The sequence below is a fragment of the Anser anser genome (genome assembly GCF_964211835.1).
Source record: "Anser anser genome assembly, chromosome: 2".
NCBI classification, from domain to species: domain Eukaryota; kingdom Metazoa; phylum Chordata; class Aves; order Anseriformes; family Anatidae; genus Anser; species Anser anser.
In genome coordinates, this window is record NC_139721.1 from 97296779 (window position 1) to 97313466 (window position 16688).

Sequence of the window (16688 nt, forward strand, 5' to 3'; positions counted from 1 at the left end):
CAGTGTTTGCCTGACCTTTTATGAAAATGGTTCTTTTGGGTTAGAATGAGTTCTTTTCATCTTCCAAATTGGATCAGTTTGGTAGTTTGGTTTAGTCTGTGTGGAAATTGTAGAGAGCTGCTAATGCTTTATCTGTCTGGTGACAGATGAAATAAGCTAAACAAAAAATAGAGAAGTTTAATGCAATTTCACATGCAGATCTTGAAAGCAGTACTCATTTGCCACAAAATAATCTTGTGTTTTTATCAATCATAAAACCATTGCTTTCTGTGGCACAAGCATTTTTCTTGAAAAAAAATTCTCTCCACTCAGCATACATTTCAGTAGAAATCTGTAAGGCTCAAATATTTGGGGGAGGAAAGATGATTTTTTTCCTTCCAGATTTTCCAGCTGAAGGTACTAGATGAAGTCAAAATGAAGATTTCTTATAATACAGCTAGGTCTTTAAATATTTCCTTGCTCTTCTTTGCGTATCAGAACATGGGCTACAGATTCTTGTTTGCAGAAGTCCTCTTTGCAAAACATATAGACACGGGTGATTTCTTACTATAAAAATGCCTCTAGGCCTTTAGTTAATAACCCTTTTTGGGTCTGTCCCATGGTACCCAGATGCAGCAGGCAGTGCAAGTCACCAGACTGAGCCAAGAGCCCAGGTGAGTCCATGGTGCTGAAGGTCCTCAGCCAGGCAAGGACTCCAAGTCCAGGGTTAGGGGCAGGGAGGTACAAGACCCAGCATGTGTGTGCCAGCAGTGTAACTCCAGCAGAGACCAGGGGCTGGAGCTTGACCCTCAGGACAGCTCAGCAGCAAAGGAGAGGCTTGTGAAGTCTTCTCAGGGCCAGATCCCCAGGATCTGTATCCCCAAGGCAATATTCCCTGGGCCCTAGCACGGATACACTCACCCTTTAACGTTGCAGACTGGTAATTGCAGTCCTAAACCCCAGAGAGTAGTGCCAGTACTATAAACCATTCAGGTATTTTTGTTCTTCAGTGACAGCAATCAATATGAACAACAGCTTTCACTGCTGATGCTCAGGCAGGTCTTCATCTAACTTTAACCCCAGGCAGGCGCGGAAAAATGCCATACATTAAATATTAACTTAATGACATAGTTGGAATAAATGTATAAATGTAAAAACCACAGCACTCAAGTGGAGTAAAAAACACCCCAGGGGGCAAGTATTCTTCAGTACAAGTGAGACAAATATTGGATACCTCAGAAATGGTGAGAATGTTCTTGAGTGTACAATCCTTTTTGCAGTGTCACACAACTAAGCTAGACTTTTATCAAACCACTCTGGTGATAAAAGCCTGGAATTGAGAAAATCAAATGGAAAAACTAAAAGTGGGAGGAGGGTGTTAATAAAGTTTAATGTGCTGTATATTAGTTTTTAATCAAGTTCTGTATGTGATTGCAGTAAAGAAATATGGCGAGCTTCCTCCGTTAATACTTCACATTCTTTTTAGTGGTCTTATTTATTCACGCTGTGCTTCCTGGAAAAAGAAAAAAAAAAAAAAAAGAACTGGGGGTGGGTGTGAAGAAGTGGGAAAAGCAGGAAGGAAAAAGCAGAGACCACACTGAAAACACAAATATTCCTCTGAGTATTCATTTTTAAGTAGCTCATTCTGTTTTTCACTCCATGTGTGAAAATGAAATGCAGTCCTCCCGTTCCCTAAAGTATCAGTGGACAAAACGGCCTTGACTCCTTTAAATATAATGGAACAAGATCATTCATGTTTTTCCTCTTTTACCAACTTTTTTGGTTAATTTATACCTCTGTTTAGTTTGCAGACCATTTTATCATTCGGTTTTAATCATTATATAAACCTTTGATCGTTAAGTCTGATTGAGTATGTTTAAAGGGACATGGTTTAGCACCTAGAGAAGGTGTTATTTTAATTAACATATATATGTATATGTATACATACATATATACATATACATTTAACATATACATATACATATAACATATATATGTATATATAAAGTTCTGAACTTTCCTAGCATAAGAGCTGCAAGATTTGGACCACTGCTTCTCAGTTAGCTTGACCAGCTAACAGTGTAATGCAAACAGAAGGATTCATTTCACTAGCTAGCTCAACCAGAAAGGGATAGGCTCCAAACTAAGAGGAAATCATTATTCAGGCAATGATTTTTACAGTCTTAAGGACAACAAATGAGAAGAAGCTGCACGCAGTAGCTCGAAAAATAGGCTTTACAGCTTTGGTGAGAAAGAGACAGGAGAGAGTGCAAAAAAGAGAGATTATGGGCTTTTGTGTCTTTCTCTGAGTGAATTATCTCCTGCCATGTTAGGTCCTTTCTGGATAGCTTCTTTCTTTGAGTGATGGAGCTTTATTGGTATGCATACTCAAAGAAGCCAATTTATGAATGACTTTGACATGACTAAAGGGAAAATCCCTTACATGTGAATTGTATGAAATGCTTGCATATTGATTGTTCCAATAAGTAGAGATGGTGCCATGTGGCTTGTCTGAACAAATTAACCCAAAAGCTTGTCATTTCTTCCACTTTCATTGGTCTGATAAAAGATAATACTCCCCCCTATGAAGACTGCCAAATTAGTACAGTTCAGACACGGAATATTAAATGGTGGCTATGGACTTTGTGTTAACTGGAAGAGGTAACCTTCTGGAAATAAAGGCAGCAACACAAAAAGTTGTTAGTGTTTGTTTGTTTTGTTTTGTTTTGTTTTTTTAAAGAAGAGATATTTTGAAGGAAATTATAAATTACAGGCAAAATTAAACTGTTTTCTCCATATGTTTCATTTGGTTTTATTTCTCTGTTAATTTGTATGATGTTTTAAAGAAAGAACATTGAAGAATATAGTGGTCTATAATACCACCTATAGATAAAACCACAGAACAGCCCTTTTGCTGCTCTGTGACCTTGCTTCACTATTGTCTAGCATGTTAAATGCCATGTCACATGAATGAGATTGTTTGTGGCACAGGGCACTCAGCTGCAGCATTTTTTTTTTCATACACTATCCAAAATTATCTTTTTTGAATTTGAGTATGATATTGCACAGGTAAGATACTTCATCATTCACAAGCAGCTGAAAGTTGTTATTAGAAGGTTTTTACCTAAGTGTACATTATTTGTTATTTTATCTAAGGGTGACTGAAACATAAATTATACAGAAACTTAGTGAAGATTCTCTCTCTCCCTGAAAGCAATTTGCACAAGTGTATATGTTCTCAGTTTCCTGGGAGGTCATCCCTATCTCACCATTTAGAGAGGTGAAATAAGTGCAGATCCCTTAGAAGGAAGAAATAAAGCCAGATTTTTCTGTTCCACAGACAAGTGTCCTCAATTAACACTGGCAGCTATTTAATTTCATTTAAAGTAAGCTGGTTTAAAATATGATTCTTATCTCCACTGCAGGATGGACTAAGTCTCTCTGTTAGAGTCACCCAGCAATGGGTATTAGGGGAACTTGGTTACATTTCTTTCTACGGAAACCTGAGCTCCATTAGCAAAATATAGATTTAAACAGATACGGACCCAGCATCTGGCCTTTTAGAAACAAGATAAAACTGTGAGGAGGGAATTAGAGAAGTTCCAAAGCCCACTTAAATCAATAGGGAGGCTTCATAACCTTCAGCAGGTTTTGGATCCTGCTCTGAGAGAACAGAAGAACTTGTTTACCATAAAGCAAAAATCATTGTCAGTTCACCAATGCCTTGATTTTGCTTTTTTTTTTTTTTTCCTTCTTCTTTCTGTAAAATCACTTATCTCTCTCTCTGACTGTAACTGGCTGTTTTAAAGAAAATGGACCACAAATGATGCCATGGTTGAGAGAAGTGGATATTGTCCCCCATGAGAGGGATGTGCCTAATGCTTAATGTAATGGTCCCACCCCAAATGCTGCTTGACTTTTGATTACACGGTGTGCTGCAAAACATCTAGAGTTGGTAACATAATGAAGCTAACTACTGAAAAAAAGCATCTGTTTTGAACATGTCTTTTCAAAGTAGAGATTTTTACATGCAGTCTTTTTGTTAGTCCAGTTTTGTGGGCTTTTCATTTCTCAAGCAAAAATGATTTATGTGTTCTCAAAAATACACTGATACTATTGGGGAGACTTTTTGTTAAAACAAGAAAAAGATCTGGAAAAGTATGGAGTGGAAAGAATGAGAAACACCTTTCTCAGTCAGCTCCAGACACATCTTTAAAAAGCTTTAATTTAATGAAGTGAGAACAGCTGATGTTGAACTGGTTGCTAAGGTGTCATGTAGCATATTGGCTTATATAAACTCTTTGTTTGTGGTGATTACAAAATAGCTTCTTATCTCTGTGGATGTGCAACTCCTGAAACATAGAGCTTGAGGGCACAGATACTAAATTAATGTTCGTTGAAGACTTCTTGTCAGTTTTACTAAGCTATACTCAACCGAAAGAAGTACCCAGGTCCTAGGTCACTGATCGATCATTGTATGCTGATGGCTTCAAGACATGACTGGACAGGGAGACAGATATTCTCATCTAGGCACCCTTTTCCATGAAAGGTTGAACCAGATGATCTTTTCTGATCCATTCCAGCTGGGGCTGTTCTGAGATTCATAGCAGCTCCCTAGGAAATGAAGAAAGCTATGAGAAACAGTCTCGATTTCTACTGAGATGTGGGTATCAATGGTGAGGGTTCCAGCAAGTGAAATCTACTGAGCAGTCTACATCTAGACCACACTTTACCATTCAAGTAGCCCCATTCTAAATGACAAAAAGTGTTTGTTTGGTTTTTTTTGTTTTGTTTGTTTGTTTGTTTTTTCTCTTACATTAATGAAGATACAGAAGAGCAGCTGCAGTGCTGCTTCAGCTCTTCTGGCTAGGTGACTATGGTGAAGGTGTCTGCCACCATTAAGGAACAGGCTTTACACACAGAATCACAGAATCACAGAATCACAGAATCGTCTGGGTTGGAAGAGACCTCCAAGATCATCTAGTCCGACCTCTGTCCTAACACCAACAAGTCCTCCACTAAACCATATCACTAAGGGCTACATCTAAACGTTTTTTAAAGACCTCCAGGGATGGTGACTCAACCACCTCCCTGGGCAGTCCATTCCAATGCCTAACAACCCTTTCAGTAAAGAAGTTCTTCCTAACATCCAACCTAAACCTCCCCTGGCACAACTTTAGCCCATTCCCCCTTGTCCTGTCACCAGGCACATGGGAGAATAGACCAACCCCCACCTCGCTACAGCCTCCTTTAAGGTACCTATAGAGAGCGATGAGGTCTCCCCTGAGCCTCCTCTTCTCCAGGCTAAACAACCCCAGCTCCCTCAGCCGCTCCTCGTAAGACTTGTTCTCCAGACCCCTCACCAGCTTCGTTGTCCTTCTCTGGACTCTCTCGAGCACCTCCATGTCCTTCTTGTAGCAAGGGGCCCAAAACTGAACACAGTACTCGAGGTGCGGCCTCACCAGAGCCGAGTACAGGGGGACAATCACCTCCCTAGACCTGCTGGCCACACTGCTTCTTATACAAGCCAGCATGCTGTTGGCCTTCTTGGCCACGTGAGCACACTGCTGGCTCATATTCAGCTGCCTATCAACCAGTATTCCCAGGTCCTTCTCTGCCAGGCAGCTTTCCAACCACTCTTCTCCCAGCCTGTAGCGCTGCTTGGGGTTGTTACGCCCCAGGTGCAGGACCCGGCACTTGGCCTTGTTGAACTTCATAAAGTTGACCTCAGCCCATCAGTCCAGCCTATCCAGATCCTCCTGCAGAGCCTTCCTTCCCTCGAGCAGATCGACACACACTCCTAACTTGGTGTCATCTGCAAACTTACTGAGGGCGCACTCGATCCCCTCATCCAGGTCATCGATAAAGATATTAAAGAGGACTGGCCCTAGTACTGAGCCCTGGGGGACTCCACTAGTGACCAGCCTCCAAATGGATTTGGCTCCATTCACCACAACTCTTTGGGCCCTGCCATCCAGCCAGTTTTTAACCCAATGAAGCGTACGCCAGTCCAAGCCCCGAGCAGCCAGTTTCTTGAGGAGAATGTTGTGGGAAACGGTGTCAAAAGCCTTACTGAAGTCAAGGTAGACCACATCCACAGCCTTCCCCTCATCCACCAAGCGCGTCACTTGGTCATAGAAGGAGATCAGGTTCGTCAAGCAGGACCTGCCTTTCATAAACCCATGCTGACTGGGCCTGATCGCCTGGTTGCCCTGCAAGTGCCGCGTGATGACATTCAAGATAATCTGCTCCATGAGCTTCCCTGGCACTGATGTCAAACTAACAGGCCTATAGTTCCCCGGGTCTACCCTCCGGCCCTTCTTGTAGATGGGCGTCACGTTTGCTAGCCGCCAGTCGACTGGGACCTCCCCTGATAGCCAGGACTGCCGATAAATGATGGAAAGCGGCTTGGCCTGCTCCTCCGCCAGTTCACTCAGTACCCTCGGGTGGATCCCATCTGGCCCCAAAAGACAGATTAAAGGACAGATTAAAAAACAGATTAAAGTTTACTTAAAATCAGTACCTCATGTCCCTCCACCAGGTGTGGAGCTACCACATTTCTATACAAAGGCAGACATCACTACATAGGAGAGCTGCACAGAGAGTGTGTCTGGGGGTAAGCAACCTTCTCATGGGCCTTAGGTACTCCTGGATTTCTTCTAAGCATTCTTGGGCAGGTGCTAACCTTGGTACAAAAACATCAGTGAGTGTTAACTCAGTTGAATGATCTTCTTTGCTTCCCTCTCTCTAAAAAAAAAGTGTCTATTTCCTTGTGAGTGTCTGGGTTGTTTTGCTTCTCTTCATCTGAAGGTCATTAGGCTGAAAAGCATCTATGTTGTCAGTGGGTTAGCAGTGCCAAAGAGGGAAGGAACTGCAACTTGTTTTTTGAAGCTTGTACTAATGGATGAAGTGAGGAGATTCCTGGAATAGCAGGAGGGGAAGAAGAATATAACACTAATAAATCAGTGAAATCTAGCTTTTCTTTGAGTGCTTATCTACTACATTCATGCTTCTTGTATGCAACAGGCACCAGCATACAGATACTGCTGCAACACAGATGTCTGTGCAGAACATCTCCAAGGACAGCTATGAGCAGGTAACCCATCTTTGCTATGGTGTTTTTTTCAAGCTGGTGCTATGTTGTCCTTTTATCAAACAAGGTGTCTGTAAACAGTGAGATTACAGCTTTTATAGCTGTGGTTAACAGGCCATCCTGTGCTCCTGAGAAATGCTGGTTAAAACTCAATTTGATGCAGTAGGTTTTAACGTAAGCTCCTATTAGTTATACTGAATTGTGTGCAGCAATCTTTTGATATTTCAGATTAATTGAGGAAGGGCTTGGTGTTAACTGGATGAATAATTGTTTTTCCAGACCACACAGTTAGAACTTTAATTTATTGGGGGTGATAAAATCATGTACCTTTTAAGGTGTCTTTACTTGCTACTCAGGGTGTTGGTGTCATCAAAGCTCTTCCTCGTCCATATTCCTTTGTTGTATCTTTTTTTTTCGGGATATGTCTTTACCTGAAAGAAACACTACTGAAGATACTCCTAAAAATATGTTATTCCTGGGTTTTGGTCTCATTTTTATTTGTGAAGTCTTAATTTAAAAACAAACCAAACAACAACAACAACAAAAACAAAGCCTAAAACTACCAGTGGTATTAAGCTATTTTCAAATGAGAGTATTAAAAGAGACGGTGACAAACATAAACTCTAAAGGACTGTGGCTGAATTGATATGCTATAGACTTATATGCTGTACCTAGTTTTGAAGATGATGATGGCTTTCCTTGCAGTCAGTTTTTATACCTTTTTTCGTGCATTTAGTAAACATGAATATAGACAGTGGGACACTTTCAACAGACTTTCATATTATTAGATCTAAATAGTAAGGAGCAGGGTAAAAAAGTGGAAAAATATGTTGGTGAATAAGGGATATAAAAGACTTCCTTGGCTCCCACCATGGTAAGCACTGCTATGGTGGATCAGACCTGAAGATCCACATAGACTCGTATGTAGCAGCTGTTCTTCTTCAGGCTGGCTGGACAAAGAGAGAGGGATCACTTTGCTGGTATGTTTTCCCAACTTTTAAACATCAATGATATAAGGACCAATGATTCTTTAGTATACATTGATGGATATATCCTCTGTGGACTTACCCAATTCTTCTCTGAATCTCTTTCCATACTCGTTGCTTTCACAGCCTTCTGTGGCAGTGTCCCAGAACGTATCTGTTTCTGTGGAAAAGTGATTCCCTTCCTTTGCTCGTAAGGTTATAGCTGGACAATTTCATTGGGAAACTCTTTTTATTATTATTATTTTCTTTTTTTTGAAAAAAATATTATTACCACTTAGTTTTTGCTATACTAGCCAGCATTTTTAGGTACAGTTATTCTTGAATTGTATTTAAATTTCCTCTTCACTGAAGAAAATTAATTTAATACATCTCCAATGAGTATTAAAAAAAATAGTTTTACCTGGTTTATATATGCTTAAAGTCCAACTGCAACTACATTCAGTCTGGTTTGTCCCCATTAACATTGCTATTTTTTTTTTAACATGGAATTCTCCTGTTTTCTTCTACCTTTACCTGTTTTTGAAACTTGTTTTTCTATAAATGTTTTTCATCCATGAAGAACAAGACAATTGTGTGGTGTCATTTGTCTTAGGACACTTTGTAATCATGAGATGTCCAACTCGATGAGGTTGAAGGTAAAATTATGGTAGAACATAGTGGCAAATAATCTGGTTCCCAATGCTCTGTGGGGGAAAAACTATTTTAAACTAGTGAAATTTAGTTCTTGCACTTACAAAAATGAAATATCCCAGCTACCTCTAGGTAAATTAATCTGCTTGTTTCTTACTTGTGCCCCAAAATAAATGATGTTTAATGAATGTGCGTTCTCAGTTTATTCTGTGGGGCAGCAATGCATGCAGTGGGTATATAGCAAGTTGTATGTCAAATGAGTTTTTGTGAGAGCTCATTTGGACCAGTTGTCACTATCATGCAGAAGCTCACATAACACTGTAGTGCTGGGTTTAATGGTGAAGAGTGAACAAACCTGCACCTCTCTGAAACTCCTTCACTAGCTTGGTACTGCAGGAGAGGCAGGGCCAGGAAACCTGTTACCCTCTCTATTCTCATGTGGCAACAGAACAGCAAGACACTGAGGAGACAAACCTTGTTCTCCTCTTCCACCATCCCCAGCACCATCCACTAAGTCAGCTGTGGTCTACTTGAGTTAGCCAAGAGCTGTGGAGACAGAAAACTAAACAAAACCTCCAAAGTAGTCCAAAATATAAATTAGTTTAATAGTATCTGGCACTGTTTTCAGGATCAATTCATTATTTTTTAATAAAGAATGGTGAAACTTTCATTAAGATCTATTTGTTAAAAGAAACAATAACTTTTAGGAAACGTTCTTTGTAAAGATTCATACACAGAGACCACCCACTACTTTTATGTCAATTCAAACTTACATAATTCTGAAAATCCATTCACAACCCAGATTTCATTTTGCAGATATCAGCGGGCTGGGTGGCAGGAAAGTTAGTCTGTTTAAATATAAGAAAATTTTCATCTTAAAACTTCTCCAGAATGAGATAGAAAATGTTATGGTACTACTTCTTGATTTTCTGTATGCAACTTCTTCATCTGAAAAGTTAAATATATGCTTTCCACTATTTTTTATGTAGCACATACATGAATTATTTATTATTCAGCATGATCTACTACAAAATCTAAAATGAAATTAAAATAACTTTTAATTATATGCACCTCAAAACTCTCTTGACCTCCTCGAAAGTGGTGTTCCTTGGTTAGCAGCTAGTTCAGTGCTGTGATTTGCTTGGCAATGCAAGATCACAGGTTAAACATCCAATGCTTTCTAGAAATAGCTTTTTATTGCTACATCACACTTGTATTTGGGACTGCCCAGTCTTCTCTTAACAACCCAAAACATCTGAGTAGTAGCTAAGACAGATTGAGGGGTGAGGGGGTAAAGTGAAAGAATTAGATGGGTGAAATAGTTGCATGCCTGGAATTTTTGCAAGCTGTCATATTGATAAAACTGAAACACATGCATCATCTGAGTTAGACTGGTTAATGATGAAATGATAGAATTTATTAGGTAATGGGAAGAAGCTCTTTTAAAAGGTGGAGAACATAATATGGAAGGTACCTGAAACTTGCTTGGGAAATTCTGCTTGGGAAATTCTGACGTGCCTATGACTGAGAGGGGTTGGAAAGGCTAGGATATTTCCAGCTTGTTAGAGAGAGAGAGAGGGAGTGCCCTGATAGTCTAGTTCAAGAAAAAACTAGATGGAGTTTTGTGTGTCCTGGACTCCTAATGAGGGTCTGCTTATGGCTGGCTAAAGATAATCCCATCTCATGCTGATTTAGTGTGAGAGACTGGGTGACGGGAACTCAGTATTCCACTTCTCAACCCTCCTGCCCTAGAGTTCAAGTACCCGCAGTGCTTCGAAGTTCTCTGACTCTTTTCCAACACATCACTCCCATTCTTCAAGCTCCATTCCCAAATCGCTTCTGTTTAGAGCTTTCCGTTCTTTCCCCCGGATCTACGACCTTTCATCACCATCTACCCAAAGTCTTCTCAATCATCCCAACTCCCTTTCCTTGCCTTGCCCATTTTGCACTGCAGCAACCTTTGAATAAAGTTGCTGTAGCAGTCTGCTTGGTGAACTCTCCTTGTCTCTTTCCTTCTCTCCCACAGTGATTATATCTGATGACTAGATTTTCAAGTATTCACTCCCAGCTGTCTACAATGGGATCTGTTATATGTTGAAATGTTCCCATAAACCTCATCCAAACAGGACCCTATTCTAATGAATGAAGGAAAATGGCATGAATCCTTTCCTGTAGACAAGAGATTGAGAGTTTGGGTGTGTGTACTTGTGAACATCTGGTAAAAAGAGATTTGGTGATGAAACTTTCCTTCATGTGGTCAAGCGTCAACAATATCACCTACTGTTTAGTCTAAACTTTTATTTCACCAAGTGGCATGCTTCTGCTTTCAGTGACCTTGTACCTCAGCCAGAGGCTATGCCTCACACTGCTGTTTGCTCTCTGAACAAGGAGGCTGAAATTCAAAATTGCAGTTTGGAGATTTTACCACCCTGATACTCTGTCCCTGTTGTTGTGCCCAAGCTTATTACTGTCATATCGTTATCGTTAAGTTGACAGACCACGCATTGAACATACAATCTATGACATACCTAGAACGCTAGTTTCATGAGACTTTTTTTCAATAGGCATTTGCAAATGGCCTGTAACTGCAGCCAAGACATCCTCCTCTTCTGTTTTGGTTGGTCTGCTCCTCATGTATACGATGCTGAAAAACATTTCTTCTGCAGTGATCTTCAGTGAGCCGTGTTTGATGCATGTGTTCTGATGCAGCCCTAATGTCAGGACCTAAACAGTTCTTCTCTCTTGTTTTGCTTGATGCATGAGGAAGAGGAAGGAAAAAACACCATGTCACCTATCCTCTGCTCTGTTTATTAGAGCTATTAAATTGAATTCTGATACATGGAGAATTGTTATTTTGTTTTGTTATTTTGTTTTGTTATTGTTTTGTAAGGAACAGAATGGGGACCACTGCCCAGAAATCTGCCAGTTTTCTTGTGCCTCTGCAACTGGGCTCTTCAGCCCCTTTCATCTCAGACCCTGCTTTAGTTGTAACACCTGCTCTGGAGCTACACTGAGAGCTGAGTCGATAAAGGTAGCGCTTTGCAGACCTGAGCACGCTGGAGTGCCTTAGCTTTTTGGATGGCCCTGCTTTTGCTGGCCCGGATCCAACACACCACTTAGACATCTGCTTAACTTTAAGCATGTGAGTATCCCCTTTGAAGTCCTATGTATATTGTTTTGGTGGACTGAGGTCAATGAGCTCAGTACCCTGCAGGATTGAGCTCCTGAATGTCAGATTTGATTAAATGCTCCCCCTTTCCCCCCTCCTCTCCTACCATGAAAGCCTGATCAGAGCTGAAACAGCCTCAGCACAAAATAAACAAACAAACAAACAAACAAATAAATAAATAAATAAATAAAGGCAGCTGGTGGGAAGTGACTCTGGCTCAGCTGTGCTAACTTGGTCTTAAATTGTTGCAGATCTAACCAGAAAAAAAGCAGAGCAAAAAATCCGATCAGAGATCTAGTTAAAAACTAAGCCATCTACACTTTTCTAAGGGAGCTTATCAATCAAGCTGCCTTGTCATCCTCAAATTCTTCTTTTTGTTGCTTCAGGGGTGCAACTGTTGATTTCATCTAAGTGGTGACTACTCCCTGTTAATTGTGCTCCTGTTCCTTCCTGTGACTTGGCTTCAAAATGTGCACTCTACAAGTGGAATGAACTGCGCACTCTCCCAGTCTGTTCCTTGTCAATTCACATCAGTTTAAGGTCAGGAAAGCTAACAGTGAACAAGGCACTGCAGCATTTGAACTCAACCTTGCTTTCTCAAGGAACAAACTGACAATTAGTACAGGGATCAGCATCAAAAAAGAGCAACCCAGCATGAAGCCTGTCTAATTAGTCATATGAACGGAGGGCTTCCCATCCACTTCCTCAACAACACATGCCTGTCAGATCTTATACAAAGAGACTTCTCTCCCTAACATAATACCGAAATTAGGTTGTGAACAGGTAGCCCTGTCTGAGGGGCTCGTTTAAGCAATGGGAGGCTGCAATGTTTAGTTTCATGTGTGTATCCACAGTTGCAGACTATTTATAAACACTTGCTTTGCAAGTGATTGCAGGACATTTATTCCCTTGCAAAACACATTCAAAAATGCCATTGATCTTGTTGCTAATCTTCTCGATTTAATAACGCTACTTGTTTAGATGGAAAAATGAGCAAAAGGGAAAATTAGAGTTGAAAGCTGAGTGACAGTCTCCTAATCCCAGAGAATTGTGCTGGTTGAGAGAATCCATGTGTCTGACATTTTTTAAAATTTTTTTTATGAACCAAAAAAATGTATTTTTCTCCTGCAGTCTGCAAGACAAAATACATTAAACATTGACTACTGATAATTTTGCCGTAGTATCTGGATAGTGGCTAACAGGTTCAGCTGAAGTTACTACCCTGGTGTATTCAGCCTGTGAATGTAAAAGACCAAAGCTCTTGAAGTCTAATGGCTTGTCCACACAGGAACAGAAAGAAAAAGCAAGATAAATGAATGAAAAGTATATGTTTTACTAGTTAAACTCAAACTGAATTAGGAGTTTGAGCCAAGAATTCAGATCATCTTTCAATGTGTTTTTGTTGAAGCTTTGTTTGCTGGAGTAGTAAACTTTAAACACGCACTGGAACTTTTCTGACATGAGCTGCAAAATATGTGCCATGAATGGAATTCAAATTTTTATTTTTTTCTCAAACATGAAGTATGTTTTAGGCTGGTATGAGTGTTTTTTGATTGTTTTTGTATTTGGTGTGCATGTGTTTGTTTTTCCTTGTGAGTTAAAAAGGAATAAACTGCCCATCTAGAGGAAAAACACCATCTGCCTAGGGTCTGCATGCATATAATAAGTAGAGGAATAAAATGCAGCAAACAAAAAACCACTTCCACTGCTGCAATAGTGTGTCTGCTGGCTCTTCATGATGGTGACATGTTGCAGGAAGTCCTGCAGCACTGGTTTCATTACAGATCCTAGCCTGGATTTATTGTTGTTGTAGCCAAAATGCAGTATGCCTTGGTTTCTCTGTCATAACTGTCCCATCAGATGAACTCTGTTCCTTCTGTAAGGGCTGCCAAACAGCCATCAGAAGAGCTTTGCTTCTGTGAGGTACCTCATACTGTTTGTTTCCAGGAGGAGACCCACAGCTGTCTCTTCAGATGTGGATTCCTGGCACAGCAGGATAATGCCTCTGCCGGCCTAAGCATCTGTGTTCAGGTAGCTCCTTTGGTTGTACGCTGAAAAGGAGCATAGATGTTTTCTGAGTGATGCAGCACTGGGCTGAGCCTTGGGAGAGGTGAGTACACTTCTTACCACAGCATTCGCCTTCTGGGAGACAAAGCTGGAACTGGGTTGTGTAGTTTTTCCTCTCCTATCTACCTACGACAATAATTTTCCTTATTTTCAAAGCACTTGAATTATACCACTGAAAAGTGGTACAAAAAGCCTTTTCATCGTTATTTATTGTTATCACAATTAGTGCAGAAGCATTGGCAACAGCAGCTAGAGCTAAGCCTGTGCTCGCAAGCAGCGATACTGCACCTAAGCAGAAACGCACAGGAAATGACTGTGTGATTGAGCTCTTGTTTCTTACATACCAGACAGGGGGAGGAAAAATGATTTCTCCAATATTCTGAGTGATATGGATGCAATACCACAAGCTTGGCAATGAAGCTGCGTCTCTCTAGTACTTAGATGAGCACTCTCTTCTTCGTTTATGCAGATTCTCCGTGTATTAATTAACTGAAATAAGATGGTGACTTTAGCAGCTTGCATTGTGATATACACTTGGTGGCACACTTTCTCTGAAGAGTGCTGTGGGATAAAGTGTCTGTTTTGCTAGTCCCTTTTTGCTGTCTTCCCTTGTCCTTGGCATGGTATGTTCTTACAGGCTACCAGCCTTGTCCTCTGGCTTTTGCAGCTTACCTGCATAGCATGGGGAAATGCTTTTTACAAACAAACAAAACATTTCCCTGTAGATCTTTCTCGAGGAAGAGACTTGGTAGCTACTTGAGATTTCAATGGCCAGCTATGTGGTCCAAACTCAGCTGAATTTCACTGTATTCTGGGGATGCTGGGAAACCCCAAGTCCTTCTTATGAACTCCTTGGGCCTCCCTTCCTATTCCTGCATGGCTGCTTTCTAGCAGGCATAGTATTATTCAAAATTTGTGTATACTCAACCAAACAGCCATCACCTTTTGCATCAGCTAGTCCCAGTGACATATATATTTCTGTTTTACGCAGACCCAGGGAAGAATCTAGTTGTATTTAAAAGGGGGGGTGGGGAGGGGAATATTTGTACAAGTGGTAGGAAGATATGTTATATGATTTTTTCCTCAGGCTAATATTCATGGCTCATGAGTGGTATTTACCCTGCTGCCCTTGTTACATGAATACTTACCTAATACTATTGCTCAACCATAAAGCTTACATTTGCTTCCAGCAGCGTTCAGTGGAGTGAGCTGGCTAATACCAGCATCATCTCTCTGGATCTGTATTAATGAGTCATTAAAACAAGAATTGTGCAAACATTGCCCCCAGATTTTTACTGTTGGCCCAATGCACTTTCTTGCCTTCCTGAGCTGGTTGAAGATGTCAGTTGAAATGTGGTCAGAGTATGTGCAGTACTAAATGTCTATTCAACCTGAAGCTCTAATCACCTCTTCTTGCATTTTCTATCAGCTAGTGCTTTAGCAATGCAATGGACTGCACAGGATTGGGCACAGGGCTACTACTGACACTGATGGACACCGTCTGCTAAAATCTACTGCCATTAGCGCACAAATGTAGAGAAATGGCTACAGAGCAAAATCTTTCAAGTAGTTAGCCATGGACAAGAACAGAAGCACAGGGAAAGAGAACAGTGGGACAGTAGTATGTTACACGTCAAAGATGTGTGTCATCTGATGATGAACTCATATCTGGTTCCCTGGTGCTTTTCCTACAGTTCTCCCAGCCCTGCAGGTAATACTTCAATTAACAGACTGGTTGTCCCAAGCCATATTTGCTTTTCTGCTTCTTCCCAACACGCCCCCCCCCCCCCCCCAGTGTATTACAGCATTTGCTGTTTCACAAAGCTCTGAGGACTTCTCTGAGGAGAAAAAGAAACAGCAGATTTGGTTCCCAAATGCTCTAAAACCTCCTATGAAAACAGAAAGCAAGCAAAGCCTCCCCATCACTCATATGGGAAGTTTTCAGATGATACAATAGTGTATTTTCAGCCTTTGCAGCTCTGGTTCAGGTCTGTTAGCCATTTCGTCAGTGTCCCTCTGAGGGAGCACTAGTGATGCTGCTGCTGCTGACTCACAAAAGGCTCCACTTCCTTGACACATAGCAGTGACTGCAAAGAAAGCCTTTCTCCATGTGAGCCATGCTGTAGCTCAGCCTGGTTCTCATTACGTTCCTCTCAGTACCGTTATACTTCTGCATAGATGCAATACCCACCCAACTGGGGTCACGTCTGATGCTAACAATCTGCTGACATATTAGATAAGTTATATGGGTTTCTTCATTGCTGCCAAGGGCAAAATATTCCCACATCTACAGTATTTCATTATCTTTTTTTTTTTTTTTTTTAACCAGATGCTGGTCAAGCTGCGAAAAGCAGGGAAAGTTCTTAGAGTATTGTGCTCTTACCTTATTAATGCTGTTTCTTTTCCTCCCCAGAAGCACAGAGTATGAAACAATGAGGAAAGAGCAGTCAGAATTTCTACACTTGGCCTGCCCAAAGGGTCTTTTGCTTTTTTGCTCCTTTCTACATTCACCTGACATGGATGCTGTAATTTGCTTTTGGTCTCTCTTTTATTTGGGGAGGTCTAGCCTAATGAGTCACCTGCAGGTTCATCATCTTCAGTACTGAACACATGGGCTGTTTGCAAGACATGGGCTGTTTGCAAGACATCTTAACGTCTCTCCCAGAGGTTTTGACCCTGAAGCACTATATTTGTTTATATAACACAAAACAGATATGCTTGGTATTGATATTACCATTAGGGAAATATGTTTATTGCCTGTTTT

General features: G+C 40.8%; 1 long non-coding RNA gene across 1 annotated transcript; it reads right to left on the reverse strand.

The window, feature by feature from the left end:
• Nucleotides 1-12991: 12991 nt before the first annotated feature.
• Nucleotides 12992-16427, reverse strand: LOC310894805. The gene is made up of 3 exons (XR_014580185.1): nt 16308-16427; nt 13985-14050; nt 12992-13908 (listed from the first exon to the last, which is right to left on the reverse strand). It is a non-coding gene; the product is annotated as an uncharacterized lncRNA (long non-coding RNA).
• Between the last annotated feature and the right edge of the window lie 261 nt (nt 16428-16688).